The sequence below is a fragment of the Periplaneta americana genome, chromosome 4 (genome assembly GCF_040183065.1).
Source record: "Periplaneta americana isolate PAMFEO1 chromosome 4, P.americana_PAMFEO1_priV1, whole genome shotgun sequence".
Taxonomy (NCBI): Eukaryota; Metazoa; Arthropoda; class Insecta; order Blattodea; family Blattidae; genus Periplaneta; species Periplaneta americana.
Genome location: NC_091120.1, coordinates 155,617,680 through 155,638,978, shown reverse-complemented (window position 1 = coordinate 155,638,978; position 21,299 = coordinate 155,617,680).

The window sequence follows — 21,299 nt, the reverse complement described above, 5'->3', positions numbered from 1 at the left end:
TTTGTTGTTACATCGTCATGCAACAGCGGTCTAAGTCACCGACTTGCAAATAGAAATTTTGTACGATTAGTCCTGCAGTGGTCTGTCACGCAGGCGGACGTGTTCGAGTCCCGGCTAGGTATGGGATTTTTAATTTAAAAACTGTTAGTAGTATTTGTGGCGTGCAAGTCACAGTTGGGGTTTTCTTGCGGTTCTCCCGTTTCCTCTAGGCATCACCATCATCATTACGGCCGATCTTCATTTCATTACTATCCTAAAGCACTCCCGAACGCCAACTAGCGACTCACGGAGAGACTGGTCTGAAGCAGGGTTTAAGCTAGAAAATAAATAAGCTTAATTTTCGCAAAAATGCACTAATGAAAAACATATCTGTGAAAATTGCGAAACGCTCGTGCAATATTATAAATACCTGTGCAGAAAGATAAAATTAATAGAAAGTATGCAGAAACAAAAAGTTATGTACTGTAATTTGTTTCTTGGAGTTTTATTACTTTCAATCCATCTTATCACATTCTAGATATACAGGGTTATTTCCGAGCTTTGATAACGAATTTGAATGACATCATGTGCGTCAGGAGTCACACGACAGTCGAACTGTGGCGCGAGGTGACAGACCAGTAGTGAGTGATCTCATAGTCAGAGTGCACGGTGACTCACAGCAAAAATTCCCAAGAAAATCGAGTCTTTTTGGGAGCATACATTACGACCTTTTCCAATGCCAAACACAGTTAAGTGAAAATAAAAGAAGCCTGCAATAAACGAGGTTTAGTTATTTCCAAGAAAGACATCTTCTGGATCAACAATTGGCTCTCTTCTGACAAAGGAAAAATTTTACAGTCTGCACAAAAGAAACCAAATTACCTGGAAATGTACAAAAACTGGCCCAGACATGTCCAAACAATTTTAACAAGAGCCAGAACAGGTCACATTGTCACTCAATTGTACCTACACCGATTTCACATTTCTGATAATCATAATTGTCTGTGGTGTAATAATCATGATGAAGATCTGGAATACATTCTTCTATACTGTCCATCCATAAACCACAAAAGAAGTAAATTAAAATCATCAGTACCAGTTGCAGAAGACACAGCCCTGCAGTATATATTAACTACACCCCAACTCTGGCTACTAGCAACAGGCATCTATAAAGAACACCGATCAAAATACCCCTCATTTCCCGTGAAAAACAGCAACTGAATAGACTACAGTAGACTATAATGGACTTTATGTTGTCAGCAAACAGCTGGATACATTAAGAAGATTGATTGATCTTCTGTGTACTTAATAAGATTGGTAAAGCTCGAATGGAATTAATTTATGTCATCTCGTGGGGTGCGGTGACTTGTGACGGAAGGTGGATTTGCTTGCTTTTTCCACTCTGGAATTAATCCTATCCGAGCTTTTCCAGTCTTATTAGATACACACAAGATGCCTTTCTTGGAAATAACGAAACCACGTTTTTTGCAGGCTCCTATGATTTTCACGTAATTGTACTTTGCATCGGAGATAGTTGTTATATACCCCTACCCCTCGCCGCAATTCAGCTGTCGGTGTGATTCCTGACGCACATGATGTCATTTAAATTCGTTATCAGATATCGGAAACAACCCTGTACTTATGTAAGTAAATTATTAGACTTAAGTATGTTTAGAATTAATTACTTATGGATTTACATCACATTAAAGTACGTTCTTTTATGGGCACTCTAAAGATCGAAAGACTTTACTAGTAGGTCCTTCAAGATTTATTGTTAGCAAAGTGTTAACTCTTTTCACTGAAAGACGGTTTTTAGTTACAGTTTTCACAAGATTCATGCAACTAAATCCTTTATATTCTATATACGTGGTACAGTCATTAAGTTCTAAGACTTGACGCCTGGAGGGTAGGCTCCCACAAGAATCTGGATGTATCACAAGATGCCGCATAACACGGCGTACATTTAAACAGAACCACATCCTCCCTCAAAATAGTCTCCTTTGGCCGTTATGCACGTTTGCCAACGTTGGTATAGCTGCTGGAAGGACCGTTGAAATATGTTGGCAGGAAGGTCCCGTATGGCTTCTCTTGTGGCAATCACGACCTCTTCGCAAGAATGAAATCTACGCCCACGTAGGGTTGCTTTCATGTGAGGAAAGAGAAAAAAATCGCATGGTGCGAGATCAGATGAGTACGGAGGGTGTGGAAGAACTGTCACCTGTTGTCTTGCAAGTTCCTCTTGGACAAGGACAGAGCGATGTGCAGGGGCGTTGTCATGTAGCAACAGCCAATTCTTTGTACGCCATAGCTCAGGGCGCTTACAGCGAATTGAATCTCGTAAACGGCCAAGGATCTCTTTGTAGCGGGTTTTGTTCACAGTTGCACCTTTTGGGATGAATTCCATGTGAACAATTCCATTTGAATCAAAAAACAATTCAAGCATCACCTTGCCTTTTGACCTGTATTGTCGGGGATTTTTCTGTCGTGGTGATAACGGCGTTTTCCAGGTGGCGGATTGTCGTTTCAGTTGCGGATCGTAAAGGAAACACCAAGTTTTGTCTCCAGTTATTATCCGGTTGAGAAACGTCGGATCATCGTCAGCACTACTGATGAGGTCACCACAAATCGTCATGCGATCATCACGTTGGTCTTGCGACAGGATTCGTGGCACACTGTGCTGGGTAACACGAGACATGTTCAGGTCATCAGACAGAATTTTGTAACAAGTACCATGGCTGACCCCTGCTGTTGCTGCGATATCGTCTACCGATTGGGAGCGGTTAGCACGCACCAACGTTGCAACTTCTTAGATCTTGCGTTCAGTTCGAATTGTTTGTGGCCGACCAGTACGCACATCATCTTCCAAACTGTCTCTTCCTTGCAAAAAACGTCGGTGCCACCTAAACACAACACTGCGACTCACTGCGTCCTCACCGTAAACTTGCTGCATCATTTGAAACGTTTCGGCAGCAGTTTTGCCTAATTTCTGGCAGAACTTGATGTTTGCCCGTTGCTCAAACTGTGACATCTCGGGTTCCGACGTGCTCATTCAAATCACCGTCACAACAAAGACCGTAGTTCTGCTTACAATGCATGCACTCAACTGTCTCTTGTTGGGTCGAGAGACTAACTGACAAGGTATCATACCATTGCGCCACCTACGCGCTATAGTGCACCACAACGCAACTATGCGCTCAGTATTAGCACTTAATGACTGTACCACGTAAATATTAAACGAATTTGATTCATTATTTTATAATGTATTATATTATTTTTAATATAATTTATTATATATAAAACATAAAAAATATGATTACAACTAGTTTGTGACTGAGAAAAAAGGAAAAGCCGTTAACTTGAATTTATTTGAAGTAAAGCGTTACTGGATTATGCAATAAGGTAGGCGATGTTTGGATTCTGTGTCTCAACTCTTATACTCAATTATTATCTTAGCGTGTGCTCGATTACATTAACCTCTAGCGCTTGAAATTGGAACAAAACACAGGCGCACAGAGAAACAAAACAGGGAAATTCGCTCAGTGTCCATTCTATGTAATCCCTATTCGCTGGAAACCCGAGACAACGCGCGTCTCGACAGCGGAGCTCGACTGTGTTTTGCCCGTCTGCAATGCTGCTGCAGTCTGCCTGCGAACGAATTCAATCGAATTCCACATCTGTCATGTGGTGATGACGTTAATATAATGTCGAAAATACTCAATAAATGTCGTGCTTCATTTCGTATTTGAATTTAACGAGTCTCTGCCTGACGGAAGGCTAATAGACGCGACGCGCCGCCTTTTGGCACCTCAATTTTCGAGTTGCAGAGATAGCTGAAATTCTCTCTGCTGGTTCTTTGGAACTTCACTTTTATTTCAGTTCTTGTTCAGTCAATTTTACATCATTACTGTCATGGTTTCCATTTTTTAGTAGGTTATTTTACGACGCTGTATCAACATCTAGGTTATTTAGCGTCTGAATGAAATGAAGGTGATAATGCCGGTGAAATGAGTCCGGGGTCCAGCACCGAAAGTTACCCAGCATTTGCTCGTGCTGGGTTGAGGGAAAACCCCGGAAAAACCTCAACCAGTTAACTTGCCCCGACCGGGATTCGAACCCGGGCCACCTGGTTTCGCGGCCAGACGCGCTGACCGTTACTCCACAGGTGTGGACGGTTCCCATTTACTTTCTCCCCGTCCTGTATATAATATTTTACATTAGACCATGTATACAGTTTGGTCCGTTTGGGTAAGGATGGAATGAAATGGAATCTAACTGAGGGGGCACGGATAGCCCAGCACTGCGACCTAATGAGATCTATTGCGCTAACCCTCGATATGGAATGAGTTGCATGCCACAGATCCTCTACGCACACCGCCTTAACCACATGACTCCCTTAACGACCGGTCCCTACAGCCGACAGAATTCATATACCATTTCTGCTTCGGCAAATTTCCCCAAGGGCCCCTTCCCCCTATTGGTCCGAGACGAAACTCCTCCCCCAAGTAGATACGCCTCGGGTGCCATTGCAGAAGCCATGCAACATCGCTGAACTACATTCCACGGCGGCCGGTCGAGAGAGTCAGCCGGTAGAGTGATCTGAAAAACCAGAAACGGGAAGAAGAGGAAAGGATGATGGGGGAGGAAAGGAAATGGCGAAGATGAGTGGAGTTCCAATCGCCTGACAAAATTACCTGATATTCATAGGAGTGAGGGAAAAATCCCGAAAAAACCTCATTCAGGCAACTCGTCCTGACCGGGTATCGAACCCGGGATCGCTGGGTTCGGAGTTAGACTCGCTAATCTTCAGCCACAACGGTGGATTTGGGTATGGATAATATTAATTTATTATTATAAAGCTATTATGATAGTAGGGAAAATTTCTTGCTGATTATACAGGGTGGACCGCTCGAATGTACCCAATTTCAATTGTATGTGACTGGTGAACGATTGAAGATAGAACCTTACGGTAACGTATATATGAAAGGAAAACTCAACAAGTTTCGAATCCTGTCGGTAGATGTTGCGCAGACATGGTTTCTTTTCGTAGATTGATCGATTGTCAAAATGGTGACACCGCAGATGAAAGCGCAAACTGTGTTGTGGTATGTGAAGTTTAAATCAATTGTTATAGTTAAAGGGAGTATCGGCGAGTGTGTAACTATGATGCTCCAACTGCTAAAAGCATTAAGAAGTGGCACGATACATTTTTAGCTACAGGATCGGTGTTGAAGAAGCATTGTGGTGGTCGTAGAACATCCGACGAAATAGTTGCAAATGTTCAAGCCGCGTATGAGCGAAGCCCGCGGAAGTCATTCAGAAGAGCTTCGCGTTAACTAATAAATAATAAATAAATAAATAAATAAATAAATAAATAAATAAATAAATAAATAAATAAATAAATAAATAAATAAATAAATAAATAAATAAATAAATTGATAAATAAGTAAATAAATAAACAGATAAATAAATTAATTAAAAACAGTTGGACGTAAGGTACATGATGAAATGTTTTCTTTTTGGTGCCTATTGTACAACTGTTTTAAATTGAATTGACCCTGCGGCAGGCATTTGGCTAAGAAGTTTATTAATTCATGTAAGTGATGCTATGTAAAGATTCATCTTTATTGACGAGAAAAGCTTAGTAAAGACAATTCATTTTGTTTGTCTACAGTTGAGTTTACGAGATTTCTGAAAAGTGTTATAAATTTAATAAAAAACAAAAGCAAAAAGGTGCTTTCAGCTAGTACAACATAAAAATTACAATATTTTGTTTTGTTTTAAAATGAAATTAATTACTGTACTAAAGGACAACGTTTTATAGCGAAAAGAAAAAGTAATGTCATTTCATGAACACTCTCTAAGATTCTAGAATCGTCACTATTTTCGTTGAAATTACTGAATTTACCAAAAAATGTAAGCTTAAAAAAATAATTTGGAATGCAATGTTAATTATCAACATTAGTTTTAAAAGTAATTACGAGGGAAATAGACATTTATTCCAATCATCGAATGTCGAATTAACTTATTTCCATTGTATTATTGTTTGAAAAAGTTTTGAGTCCTACAGAGATTTCTAATCTATATTTTCTATCAATAGGCCAACGTTAATTACCACTTGACTGACATAATGTAGTAAGATAAAAAAGACGTCGAAATTTGAACTGTCTACTTTCACTTGTTCTAGAGAAAATGGAGGCAGATGCAAAGAAATATAATTTTTTAAAAACCAAATATACCAGGTATGATCAAAATTGTAAAAGCACCGATTACACGGATGATGCTGCACTGCATAACACACATAGTCTACGGACTGGGCTCCGCAACTACATAGCAGCACCGCCCATGCCATCGCTCACACCCTCTTACAAATACGCATAATAAACTGAAATTGAAAAAGGAAAGAGTATACATTGTAATATTCAGTTATTACATTATTTATTATATTATATTTTATATAGTTACGATACTATTATATCATAGATAATGTTATTTTCATATACCACCATACATTGCGGCCTATGCAACATGTGGATCCTTTTCTGCAAGTAATCGGAAATCTATTTCCAACGAATTTACTGCAATGTGCAAAAGATGTTCGTCTGTTAATCGGGACCTATATTTGGATTTTTGGATTTAGCAACCTTCATTCTCGAAAATAATTGTTCGCACACATATGTCAGGCAGCGAATAAGCTCATCTTGAGATATTTCGTTTGGTTCATTTTTTAATAAATTTCTATGCTTGTCAAGTCATATTCTCTGCATTTAATTCTGAATTCTACGTGACTTCGTACATCAATTAACTCGTCCTGGAAATTCACTCACGGACTGTAATAAATTTACTATGTAAGGATTAACAAAAAGATTAATATCACTCTCCATACATCTAAAATCACTAAATCTATGTTCTGTGAATTCACATTTGAGCTGTTCCAGTACAGAGATATAATTAACTATATTTTGTTCAGGCACCATAGATCTCTTTACAAGTTCACCCAACATACTACATAACTTGGTTCTAAACATAGACTCTGAATTGTTCGACTCTCTTCAATACTTGGCCTTTCATGAAGTGCACGTTGCACCCCTGAAAAATTATTTCATCATATCTGTTGGAATAAAATCACCAAAATAACAATAACAGTAATAATAATAATAATAATAATAATAATAATAATAATAATAATAATAATAATAATAATAATAATACTGAAACTTGGACTCTCACTCTGAGAGAGGAACATAGGTTATGGGTGTTTGAGAATAAGGTGCTTAGGAAAATATTTGGGGCTAAGAGGGATGAAGTTACAGGAGAATGGAGAAAGTTACACAACACAATGCACGCATTGTATTCTTCACCTGACATAATTAGGAACATTAAATCCAGACGTTTGCGATGGGCAGGGCATGTAGCACGTATGGGCGAATCTAGAAATGCATATAGAGTGTTAGTTGGGAGACCGGAGGGAAAAAGACCTTTGGGGAGGCCGAGATGTAGATGGGAGGATAATATTAAAATGGATTTGAGGGAGGTGGGATATGATGATAGAGACTGGATTAATCTTGCACAGGATAGGGACCGATGGCGGGCTTATTTGAGGGCGGCAATGAACCTTCGGGTTCCTTAAAAGCCATTTGTAAGTAAGTAAGTAATAATAATAATAATTATAATAGACTAATAATAACAATAATAATAATAATAATAATAATAATAATAATAACAACAACTTTGCTATAGGAATGCATATTACAGAAAACAGCTTCCCTGTCACTTCGGCGTGTTCTGGATGGCAGAGCGTATAATGTCGTTTTATGTTGCTCAGTAGTGTTCCTGACTGTGCCTTACAACATAATAAACACTTTACGTTTTCACCGAACGCACAACAAAAATAGTCTTCCTCCCAAACTGTACGGAATGATCGTCTGTCATTGTCCCGCACTATTCGTACGTTACTAAGTACTTGAACTGCCTTCCGCAGCCATCCGTCGAGCTTCGAACGAGGAACAGCACGCTCTACATTCGAAGGTTGTGATTACAGAACGTAATCGCGAGTCAGAGAATGAGTTTTTATAGTGACTTTTACACTCTTACTACGTCATACTACTTTTGACCAATAAAACGGTACGAAAGGACGTATTTCAACCAATCATGGCTGCTTATCGCACAATTTTATCGCATCCCTAGCATTTGTTGCTTTGTTTGCCAACATTTGAAACTGCGCTGGTCTGGACGTCAAAAAAAAAAAAAAAAAAAAAAAAAAAAAAATATATATATATATATATATATATATATATATATATATAACTACAAACCACTCCAGTCGATGCACAGCAGTTTCAAATATGACTCGCATTGGCATTCAAGAACAAGAATTAATAAAAATCACTGATCATACCTATGCATCTTCTGAAATCCGATTTACAAATAAATGAAGAGCACAATTCGGAAATCCTGAATAAGTTGAAACCATGTAGGCCTAAATCAACGAGTTCCACTTCTATTACGCACACGTCCAATATAACATCAATTGAACCACCAACCACATTCAAATTTGAAAATTGTACCTTCAATAATTATTCCTTTTAAAATTATTCATTCGGAAATTCTGAATAAGTTGAATACACCATGTAGGCCTAAATCAACGAGTTCCACTTCTATTACGCACACGTCCAATATAACATCAATTGAACCACCAACCACATTCAAATTTGAAAATTGTACATTCAATAATTATTCCTTTTAAAATTATTCATGTTTATTTTTTATTTCATCGTCGTTAATTAAAACTTTTCTAACACTTGTGTATATTAGTTAGGTTATGTTATAGCTTCTGCTCTGAGAGGATAAAAAGAACTTCTGCTCTATGATATTATGGACAGTCACGTATCAGAGATTGTTTAATATTAAGATTTATTGAATAGTAATCAGTACAGTGTCTGTATAAAGACACTACTGCCATCTAGCATGCATCTAGCGTAATATTTGTAATGTTGAGATGGTACAATAATACATTTGAAGACAGTTGTATTTTCGTAACTCAATTAATATTTTATTGCATTGGAGTACTTCGTTACTTCTAATTTTTATATACTTTCTTCTAATCGTGTAATAGTCAATTAAATCCCACTCGAGTTTTGATTTTCTCTAGATAAATCAAAACGTCTAGTGAGATTACTGTTGATAAAACTCAAGTAACATGAATGCAATACATAACTGCATCATAAAATGTACGTTATATAAATTTCTTCACAAAACTTAAAACGGTTTAAACCAAAGCCATATAGATGGTTCTGTTTAAGCATAAAGTATAAAAACGACAATATTTAAATTCCCTTGTGGTCGGTTCCATGTAATATGTACTATTCAAAATTTTGTTTTGTGAAGGAAATAGCCATTAGTGCCCTCAAAGGATCGGTTCAGATATTGAAAAATCACTTGTATGGGAGTGATAATGGAAATTTCAAGTTATCTTAACCGATGGCTGTTGATTGGTTTAGATATCAATGCCAATACATCCTTATTATTATTTTTCTCACGGTACATGGCATTAAAATCATTCTAACCTAACAGATGATTTCCCCACCTCTTTTCTTAACTGTAAATGAACACAAATGCTACTTACGTATAACTTTTTCTGACATTTTGTATATTCGATTCCCTAACCGTTTCAAATGTATATCATTCTTTTCATAAGGGAAGGTAAATTTATATATATATATATATATATATATATATATATATATATATATATACACATTTTGTTTTCTAGGCAATTTCTGTTTAGGAAAAGTGTTTTATGATAATAATAATAATAATATAATAATAATAATAATAATAATAATAATCAGGCCGAAAGTTCTCAATCCAAATATTAACAATTTTCTTATCTACAGCTATTACTCACTCGTGCTAGTTCCATTTTTTCGTTCTCTATGGAATTCGCATTCATCGCTCAACGCGTAACAATGCCCTTCAATAATGTAAATGACATATTGGACCGCCATTATGAGTTTTGATTTCATTTAACGCAAGCAAAGATAGTGCTTTATGAAGAGTATATGAATTGAGGAGCTCAGTTCGATTCTCATGGGACAACCAGGATGAACCTCTTCCCACTGAGGTAAGTTTTCTAAGCTATATTACAATTTCTGCTTGAAAACTGCAACAATAAGTAGGGATTAAAAACATTTACGTTTTGTAGCTTCAATGCCGATTCTAGGAATATATGTGTATATTAGGGGCTGATAAAATTAAGCCTCGATTGGACAGGCACTTAAATAAATGTCATTATATGATATATATTAGGGGAAAAAACTTATTTTACTTACAGATACTCAATGGGTGGGGAATTACTGGAAATGACTGACACGGTAAAAGATTTAGGCATACGATTCACTTATAATATGAATTTTTCCAGCCATATACTTGAACTTGTGTCTCAGTCTCTTAAACTTCTATGATTTATCTATAGACATACCACAAATTTCTCCTCTCAAGATAGTTTAAAAATTCTATTTTTTCACTAGTTAGAGCAAAACTTGAATATTGCAATACTATATGGAACCCCTATCAAATTAAATATATTAACAAAATTAAGTGTGTTCAAAAAAGGTTCGTTAGATTTTTATTTCTTAAATCATTTGGTTACTATCCCTCCTGGAATAATGAAAGTAGTATTTCGTACTCATCTCTTTTTTCTCCCTATAATTTTGAAAGTTTGCAACACACAAGAAATAATATTGATATTTGTGAATTTAAAAATGGTGTCGTTCTAATAATCTTATCATTAATGTAGACAGAACTTCATGTTTATTTCTTAGTAATAGTGTTAATTCTACATATCTAGTATTTCAATGACATAACTTTAATCTTAAGGGGAGAATGTAGGCGTCGGTAGGTCCCTATTTCCGCCATGTTAAATTGGTGCACTTTATGTACCCTTTTCTCTGAATGTAGTTAAGGTAGAATCATGCAATTTTGCACACTAGTAGACAAGAATGTTTTTAATCATCCTTGGATTTTTCAGATTATAATGTTAGAAATATTGAGATTTGTCACCAAACATACCTACATTCTCCCCTTAAATCATCCTTGAAGACTAACTTTCTTCTTCCTGTTCAATAAGGATCTTAGTTGATCTTTTTACAGTGATGATTTTTGTAATGTTTTAGACTCAGTAAGGGGGGCAAAGGCTAATTGGGATTTCCCGGTCTTTGATCGGGTCAAAAACCCTGATGGAACTGATATTTAACCCTTGGGGTGAATTTCGGTGAAGTCCGGAGGGCCTAATTAGTCAAATCCACTCTCCTCACCTCCACGCTGGGGCCCCCTGGGATCTTTTAAGATGCGAAAGAGAGAGTGGTGTGCGGAAGCAATGGGGAACTTCCGCATTTATCTGTCTCCGGAATCTAGCTGAAAAGTACATGATGAGCTCGGCCCTGGTAAAAGATTCCGGACGTAAACTATCCCCCCAATCGGATGTCCGGGAGGGGGATACCAGGGAAGGGCACACCATGACGCAGTGTAGCACAGCAGAAGAAAGATCACCTATTGGAACCCTTTCGTCGCAAGGTAAGATGGAAAAGTTGAAGGAAGCAATGTGAAGAAATAGAGGAGTGAATGTGATTGGAATATCAGAAGGGAGGTAGGAAAATAGTGGGGAGTTGGTGAGTGTTGAATAGGGCTGGAAGTTGATGAAATATCATATTCTTCTGAGATGTCACAGACAATGCAGGATACAATATAAAGCCGTTTCATTTTAACATGAACCAATATAGTCTATGCCTACTTTTATTTCTCATTTATTTGCATTTTTTGTCTTTCATTGTTTACTGGTCATTTTTTAGGAAATGTTATTAGCAGGCTTTGAGACTTGGGACCCGATACAATAAGTTTACTGTGCATGTACTATAGGTTGTTGACACGCTGCAGGTAGTGAAAGGTAGAGATATGTTGAGGCAACAACGTTGCTATTTAGAATAGAGTATGGTAGTATGGGGAAACACACACGTAAGTACATTCTGAAAGTAAATATACATTACACATTGACAATGTCAAAAGAATGTGAAAAGTATTTATTCTCCTACCTTTTATAAGCATTTGTGTTTAATTATACACAGTGTTAATGGTGGAAATAAACATATAGCAATTTTAATTTCTTTACTTATCCTATAGGTCTTTAGTAAGTGCAGTTACAGTACCGGATTGCAATGTACTACAAGATACATTCTCAGTGTCTCAAACGTAAATCTTTTTCGGTTATCTGCCAACCACAGTTTGTACTGTGAAAAGCTGCGCTCTACGTCGCATGACGCAATAGGAGCAAAACGAAAAAAACCTAAAATCATTGCAGTCTCTAAGAGACAGTCCTTTATTATCGGGTGACTCTATGTCCACTAATTTGCTGTTTATATTACACAGTGATCCATATCCGTTATTTTTTACATAAAATTGATTTCCACTTCTATTTTACACGGTCAGTAACCAGTGTACTTGGTGTCTCATTAATTTTCTGTGTCATTTCCTTAATTAATTTCAGGGCTTCTGGCATCTCTTGCTCTGACTTTTCTAACCGTGTAATAGTTTCAGACATAGTTTGAAAATAGATTTGTATGAAAACCAAATTATTCGTCAGAACCTTCAAATCCAGAGCGTTTTCCTTTGCGTATTTGTTGGCATTCATTCTACAGTACCCCTACCCACAGTACACTATTATGCGGATTTCCCACTGAACTGCTCTATCGGATCCGAAGTCTCGAAGCCTGGTTATTAGCAAGTACGAGTAGACGCAAACTAACTTACGCTGGTCAGATTAGTTTACGAGCTGAATAACGTTAAGATTATGTTTTAGAGAACATTTTTTTTCATAACCGTTTTGTTTGATTTTTTATTTTGTTTGAAGAAGATAAACTATCTCCCAAGTAATGGTTCGTTTTTATATATTTTTTGACCAGGTCAAACCTAATAATAACTGATAGGATTTGGGCAATAATTATTCAACTGGGTCGTTGATATCAATTATACAACAAATCCATTTTCTTTGTATTTTCTCGAGTGCTTTTCAGAACGGAATATGACAACACTCGAAACAGAACGAATTTCCATAACTCCCTTAGCGATAGCTTGTGTATCTATGTTCTATTCTCTGAGCATGTGCAGTTTCTTTTATCTGGAAATTAGAATATTCAACGGCTCATTACCTTTTTTCTAATAGAAACAACAGTGAGGAAGAAGAAGATGGACGCAGCAACACAGGTGCCCGAAGTCATCGAGAAGAAGGACGCATGGACGCAGACGGAGAGAATAGAGTCTATTTCTTCTGAAGGTACAGTTATTGTTTACATCAGTGACTCGTTGTAATATTTCAAAGTAGGGAAGCAGTAACTAAATACAGTGAATATTTAGAAAATAAATTACCTACTAATCTATAATTTAAACTGCAGAACGACTTTCCCGTATTGTTTGTGAAACTCGCCTATGACGACATCATAAAATCGAAATTGTTATGACAGTTTCTTAATAAAAGGGTTTCCAATTTCAAAACTGCTGACTGTGACATTCGCTCTTGGCGTATAGTGTTTCTCACAAATGTCTTTAACCTCTTGCGAATAGAGAGGAAGTAGTGATAGGAATTGTTAGTGTAGTTCACAAACTTTGACAACTGCAGAGTAGCCGCCTCCAGCTTATTACCTTACTAAATTTCACAACTCAAAATAATACAATATAATGGATCTTGAAAATTTTAACTTGCTGTGGTATAAAAACAGTAAAACGTGACTTAACAGAGTTTTCCCCTGTACTATTCATATGATATGGTATATGACATGACATGATATATGATAGGATATGGTATGATGATGATGATGATGATATTACGACATGATATATTATATATGATATGATCTGAAGAGCAGAAGGGAAAACGTGATAAGTCCAAAATTATTCATTTTATGTCTTAATAATAATAATAATAATAATAATAATAATAATAATAATAATAATAATAATAATAATAATAATCCGTGGCGTCACAGCTGTTGAAGGGCCCAGACCGCACAGCCCGCTGCTGGCCTTGCGTTCCATGCCGAAACAGAGGCGGACGATCATCCAACCAGAATGGAGGCACCATGTGGTTAGCACGATGACCCCCCAGCTGTTATAGCTGGCTTTCGCAACCAGATTTTGACTAGAGTTCACTACTATTCTAAAAACATGAGAATAATATGTCAAGCAATTTGCACAAGATTCAAAATGTGCACTTCATTTCTTTGTTTACCTTACTTTATCTGGTTACAAAACACAGCCAACAGCGTTTGAAGCTTATCTGTTGTCATACTTTGTTGCCTACAAGGAGATTTTTGAATGCTGAAAATTATCGTTCAACATCACTGAAGTTACTTGACAAAATGTTTGTGTACAAATTGTGATTTTGTAGATTTAGAATCAAACAAGCCACATTTTCTCGTATTTTCTATATTGAGCACAGTGCTGTAAGCAAAATATTTCGACAGTACCATGTCTAGTTTTGTATTCACAGCCTCATCAGTGGTTTCTTGTGCTTGGGAAATGTGTTCTATTAGGATTCTACTCAAACGGTGTGGAAAAGCTAGTTCCGACTGGCGTGTGGAAAGGGAGAACTGTGTGGCACTGGTAAGGTGGTGTGACAGAAAAACAGTGAATTTTGTGTCAACTTAGGCAGCTATTCACCCTGAAATAAAAAGTAATAGATGGAGCGTAAACGAAAAGAAAACCGTAGAGTTAAAATGTCCCAAAGTTGTTTCAAAACATAACCACTTTATGGGAGGAGTAGATTTGGCGGATATGCTCTTGGAGTTGTACAGAACTGATTTAACACCGACAAGATGGCACACTAGAATAATATATTGGAGTATTAATGTTGCTGATGTGAATGACTGGTTGTATCGTACATATCAGAAACCCAAAAAATCAGAAATGTGAATATTCTCTTGCAAAGCCCCAAGCACACATCGCAGCTGAGAAAGGAAAGAACAATAGGCGTCGTTCTTATGAACATCAAGGGATCTCTCCGAAACGAAGAAAATTTGTGATCCAACCAGTTAACAATGTCCGATATGATGGTTATCAGGACTCGCCAAAGGCAGATGCAAAAATTTGCCCTAAAGGCAGTTCGCTCCAAAATGCAAAGGAAATCTGTGCTTGACTTCGGGATATAACTGCTTTCTCAATTTCCATAATAAGTAATATGACAAAAATTTTTAATTCTGCATTTTTGTAATACTTTGTAAGAGATGGTTGTGTTTTTATTATTTTACAAAATAACTCATTGTAATGTTGATAACACATTTCTGTTTTATGTTGTTGTCTCGAAATTAAAACATTTTAAGTAGTTTATTCTTTGTGTTTTTTCACCATAACAATCATTCCACCCCAAATGTAGGTCTCAAGCTACACGTTAAAAAATGTAACCTTACGAGGGATTACTCCATTATTGCGATAAACTATGGAAATTAAATTTTACATAATTTTTTTTTACGTTTGGTTTTGAAAGGGTAATATGATATTCAGTGAAAGCAATGACATGCTCAACGACAAGTTCATTTTGCTTTTTTCAGAAATACTGACTGTCATCGATTTTACAACATCATCAAACACCAGTATTGTATCAGAAGAAGAGACTGAGGAAAAGAATGGTAATATCTTCGTTTAAATTATTTTGGCTGTTATGTTATGTTATGTTATGTTATGTTATGTTATGTTATGTTATGTTATGTTATGTTATGTTATGTTATGTTATGTTTACTGTCACTGTCTTGTTAAAAAGGTATAGAATTTCGTGTTAGAATGTTAAAATAATGGTCTTCCTTTCTGTGAAGGACCTAATGTGTTTATACATTGTGTTTTAAAAATGGACTAAAAGTAATCCCAGTGTTAGGAAATTTTAGCTAAGAAGAGTTAGTGGTTGAATTTTACTGTAACTTTTCCAGAAAATGTGTTATATGCAATCATACCTTGGGAATCACCAGTATATTGCCCTGAAAATTGGAATCTGGTCCCAGCAGAGGAATGTCCTAGGAAATACTTTCAGGAGAGTAGCAAGAAACCTAAGAGACGAAAAGTGGAAGCATTATTAGCAAGTACGAGTAGACAAAAACGAAGACAATGCTGGTCATATTAATTTACGTTCGGAAAAACGTTAAAATTGTGTTTTGGAGAACATTTTTTCACAACTGTTTTTTTATTTTGTTTGACGAAGACAAACTACCTCCCAAGTAATGATTCGTTTTTTATCTTTTTTTGGGCCAGGTCAAGCCTAGGAATAACTGATAGGATTTGGTTAATAATTATTCCACTTTCCCATGACTCTGTAGAACTTCATTTTCGAGTTATTCAGGAAATAAAAATCATTGCGACCAGACTTGAATCCGCTTTCCTCTGCATGACTCGCACATGTCTGAGCCTTCAGAGATACTGAGACGAGACGGAAGACTTCACTTCTGTGCCGCGTGTCAGTATCCTCACCAAGGTCTAAAGATATATAGACGGCCCAGTTCAAGAGGGAAACAACTCATAATTTAAAATTATGATAAACCTGAATTTGTAAGCTTCATGTTGCTGTGAAAAATCCAATTAACACATTTTAATTATTTGAAACTTATAATATAGCTATATGAAACATTATTAACAAAATTCTGGAGCAATTTCAATGATCCTTTGGTTTCTCAAAGCAACATATTGCTTTAAAATGAAGTTTTCTCAAAACTTTAAATTTTCAGTTGTTTCCTTTTGAACTGGGTCGTTGATATCAATTAAATAACAAATCCATTTTCTTTGTATTTTCTCAAGTGCGTTTCAGAACGGTTTACTACAGCACTCGAAATAGAACGAATTTCAATAACACCCTTAGCGATAGCTTGTGTATCTATGCTCTATGTCACTGAGCTTGCGCAGTTTCTTGTATATTTCAACTCAGAAGAATATTGCTTTTCAGCTGAACCCGACACAGTAGAGACAAGAGACTCCGACGTCTACGTGGATCCAGTAGTCATCATCGTTACACAGACATCCACACAAACCTCCGAAACTGACTTTTGTGAAGGTACAATAATTGTTTACGTCACAGTGACTTGTAAAAATATTTCAAAGTAGGAAGCAGTAACTAACTAGAACCCATAGAGAACAAATGCTGGGCCTCTTTCAGGCTTCTTTTCCTGGACTCATTTAGCTGACATTATCACCTTCATTTCATAATAGCAGTTGATAAAGCATCGTAAAATAACTCACGAGAAAAGATTACTATTATGGGTTCAAAAGTGAAAAATTTGTTCAATATTATTGATTTACTGCATATGTTAGAAGACTTCAGTATTCTATTAGTTTATAAAATTGACAGTTTCTAATAACACTGTAGGAGGGAGATGACTGTTCGGACAATAAAAATGCACTTACAGTATATTGCATCACGTAAGTATATTAGAATTTTAGTTAATGTGTTTGAGATTTGTTCCAATAAACATAACAAACGTCTTTTGAATACTTCCTCCAATAAAGCATTATGCATACATGACCTACATGATTTCAATGTTACCAATAACATCATTACGCTGTGATAATTATTATGGAATAATTTACATACTTCAGAAGAATGCTTTCCAATTGGGACCACATTTCTAATTTCATGTTTCTTTTACCGACTCTGTGATGCAATGAATATCATTTTGATTATCTACATATTATTTCAGATCCCTAAATTTATTTTTCTTCGAGGTTATACCTTTGTTAGAAGTAACCGTTAATACGTGTTTCATCTTTAGACTTCTTTTCAGACTTTACTTGTATGATTCACTTGTTAATAGTTTGGTGATGTACATGTTGTCATGCTATTGTCCATCCGAGTGGTTATGTCACATGCTCGTCAAAACGGGGGAAATCACATGACAGTTACTTATTTAATGTTTTTTTTTTCTTAAAATTACTTTAAAAAGTTCTATAATGCTACGTAAAATGCAATTCCGTATAGAAAATATTTGCAGAGAAGAGCCTAACAACTCAGATAATATCCCTTACAGAGAGGACAAGAGAAACGAGTGTGAGAAACCGGGATGCGACATAACCATTCGGCCGGACAGTACCTATTTATCCCCTTCATAGTTAGCAAACAGTGTATTATGAAGATTTTAACTCAGTATTACACTGTCTTTTAGCTGAACGTGAAACAACTGAGAAGATGACGATAGACGCTGCCACACAGACGGAGGGGGACAGAGATCCCGACAGCAGCAGGGCTATCAGAGAACGAGATGCGCTGAAGCCCAAACGTTGGCAACATCTAATGCGTGTGGCGATGCCAGAAGATCTGAAGACTCGTTTCGGAGCCATCGACGTTATTGGAACTTTTGGATCAAATGGTAAGTAATTGTTTATATTCTGAAGTAGTGGCGCTTTCAGCTAAGCACAAGTTGAGGGGATTTGAATTATTATTGATACAAGTATGCCTTGGCAATTAGAAAATAAGAGCTTACAGTGGTTAGGGCACCTTAAAATAATGGAAAGGGAAATTCTTCAAAGAGAATATTAAATTTAAAAGTGAAAGGAAGACGACCAATGTGAAGACCACGGGAAATGTGAATAGATGAAATTCAGAAGAACTTAAAGGAACGGGGATACAAGTGAGATGAAATAAACAGGGAAAAAGCATGGGAAGACAGAGACGAATGGAGGCATATTTGGAATTGACCTTCGGAAAGGAGGAACGATGATGACAGGTAGCAAATAGGGTTTTATCCAGTAGTGTCATTCAGCCATTTCTCACCTGTCCACAGTGGTACCGATCACCTCAAAACCCGGCCAGAAATCGATTTTCAAAATGCGAATAACAGGATGTGCCCCACCTGCCAGTGTTCTATTATGTCAGTGGGTCATAAAACTGCAGATGATGACTGCTCTTCAACTCTCCTCAGTGGTGAGAGCTGAAAGTGAGAGTTTGTGTGTGTGCTTGGTCCCTTGGCGCTAAGCTTATTTCTGACGCGCGTTTCAGGACACGTTTCTGGCAACTTAATCTTTTGTGTTATGGCGAGTAATGTATTTTCTGACTTTGTTTATGTGTATATTATTCTGACACAGTGATGTTTTAATCATATTATGTTATTAGTCGTTATATTTTGACGTATTTAATATCGTAGTAAATATGTTCTTCCGGTAATTGAAAAATTGCTCACGCAGACTTACAAAAGTATCCCAAAGCTCCCCGATTCTGATTTATGTTGTAAGATATTGTCTGACATTTCTATTTTTAGATTCTAAGAGAAAAATTGCGCCTTTTTTATTATATTCCAAGAAAAGCTTGCTATTGTTAGAACGTAAAAATACTGATAATGTGATAATTACTTAAAGTTTATACTAGATGAAAATTCGAAATATGGTTTTATATTACAAATAATGACTATTATTTGAATTTACGGTTATGAAAATCACTACAAATTAGTACTGTATTGTTTAAAAAGCCATCTCATTTAGGATTTCTTTGTTTAATGATAGGGTACAAGATGGCATTTAGACGGAGACAAAGATTATATACGATATTGCAACAAAAATCTTTTGCCAGAAAGAAACAACAGACATTTTGTTGAATCATATAATAGCAGAAGCTGGAAAAGAAAACTCTGAAGAAAAGTCGCAAATATTTTATTTTCCGATTTTGTATCGAGTTGTTTGGTCAATAAGACAGAGTTTATTTTTATTTATTGAAGCTGGTAGAGATAAGGCCATCAGGCCTTCTGTTCAACTCTACCAAGGGATTACAACTACAATATTAAGAATAAAATTATAATTATAATTATAATTACAGTTAATATTAAATTCACAAATACAATAAAAATCAAAGTACTAAAAGATTAACTGATTAATAATAGCTAGATAGTTTATTGCAAAAGTTAAGAAGAGAGAAAACATATTTTTTTTATTAAGTCAGTAAAAAGTAAACCTACTCTACGCAGTAAGAAAATGCTTAATAAGTTTGCTTTTGAACGCTACTAAATTCCGACAGTCTCTGATGTCAGTGGGTAGGGTATTCCACAAGCGCGAGAGCGAGATTGTGTATGATGATGAATACAATAATGTCTTGTGTGTTGGTATGGCTAGTATGCGGCAATTTTGCGTGCGAGTGAAGAGATTATGATATGATGACAGGTAAGTGAAACGGGAGGCAAGTTAGGTAGGTGTAGAGGTGTGAAGGACTTGGAAAAGGAGAACATGAGAATGAAAATTTCTGCGTTCGTTAAGGAGTAGCCAGTTTAGAGTTTGGAAGGATGGGGTAATGTGGTCAGCGCGACTGACATCGCAGACGTAGCGAACACAAGAATTATGAACACGTTGTAATCTTTGCGACTGGTTGACATTGGGATCAGTCAGTAGAAAATCCCAATAATCGAAGTGGGGCATTACTAATGTTTCCACTAGTATTTTCTTGAGTGATAGCGGGAGGAATTTTCGAATGCTGTTTAAGGAACGTAGTATGGAAAGCACTTTTTTGATAATATGGGTTACTTGGTTATTCGAGTTTAAATGCGTAACAAAGTAAACTCCAAGGTTTTTTAACACAGGAAGCAAAAGGGATTATTGTGTCGTTTAACGTGACTGGCAGAGCAGGAGTAATGTTGCATAATAGACATTGATGTTCCACTAGGATTGCTTGTGATTTTCTTGCATTGAGAGTCAAACCAAACTTTCTGGCCCATGCTGATATAGATTCAAGGTCCGTGTTAAGATTGTGCATTGCGTCATTGAGTGAGTCAGGGGTTGTATGGATATGGATTTGTAAATCGTCTGCGTAAAGGTAATGCTTGCAATGCTGTAGAGTCGAAGGGATGTCATTAACGTAAATAGTGAATAGTAGTGGTGATAGAACAGATTCCTGCGGGATTCCAGAATTAACGATACGCCATGGGAAGTTCGACTTCCAATGGAAACATACTGGTGACGTTCGCTGAGATAATTGGAGAACCAAGGAATTGTGCTTTCTGATAGTTGGAGTGATCATAATTTTATCGTCAGTAAGTCGTTATTTACAGTGTCAAACGCTTTACTGAAGTCTAGTAGTGTCAGTATTGTAATTTTACGTTCGTCCATAGCTTTTCGGATGTCTTCCGTTACTTCCAACAGTGAAGTCGCTGTACTGTATCGAGTCCTAAAACCTGACTTATATTTATCCAAGAGTTGTCTGTGTACTATCCTCTCCAACGCCTTCGATAAGGTCGATAGTCGTTGAGGGTAGTCGGCGTTTTAACTTCGGGTATAGGGCGCACAAAGGCATTTTTCCAAGCTTTAGGAAAAATGGATGTCGT